The sequence below is a fragment of the Vidua chalybeata genome, chromosome 5, assembly GCF_026979565.1.
Source record: "Vidua chalybeata isolate OUT-0048 chromosome 5, bVidCha1 merged haplotype, whole genome shotgun sequence".
Taxonomy (NCBI): domain Eukaryota; kingdom Metazoa; phylum Chordata; class Aves; order Passeriformes; family Viduidae; genus Vidua; species Vidua chalybeata.
The window spans coordinates 28901002-28901569 of record NC_071534.1 but is presented as its reverse complement, the minus strand read 5'-3'; positions in this window follow the sequence as shown (position 1 = coordinate 28901569).

Genomic DNA, 568 nt, shown 5'->3' with positions numbered 1-568 from the left:
CTTGGCTGGCAGCAGGTGATTTTGGCCTCTTGCTTTGTTTCAGCACAGGCTTGATGATGAATTCCTCACCTTTACCTGAAAGACATTCAGTATAACTTTTAAAAAATCTGCAGAAATATATAGGTAATTCTCATACATAGGTAGTAGCAATAAGAGCTTATGCTAAGAATGGGGTCTTCTGGCATCTACAAATATTTTCTGAATTTTCGTAGTGACTTTTAGAAGAATATGGAGCACGTTTTCTTAGAATAACCAATGGAATTTGTCATAGTGATCACGGAATAAAGTGTATTACTGCCTCATTTTACTGCTATAAAATGAAAGACTTGACTCAAACATTTACCCTGTTGCATTTTGTAGATTGTGGAAGTGTTTTTAAAAAATTAATTCATATACACTTGTGACAATAATTAGAGTTTAAGTAGATTTCTTCTTTTTTTTTATTTTTTTACTAGGTTTGCTTTTTGCTTTATTTCCAGACTTTACATTGAGAGGTTTATCCTATTAACAAATTTATAGGAACACTAAAGTGTTCTGGATCCTGTTATACAGATAAAATTTGCTGCTT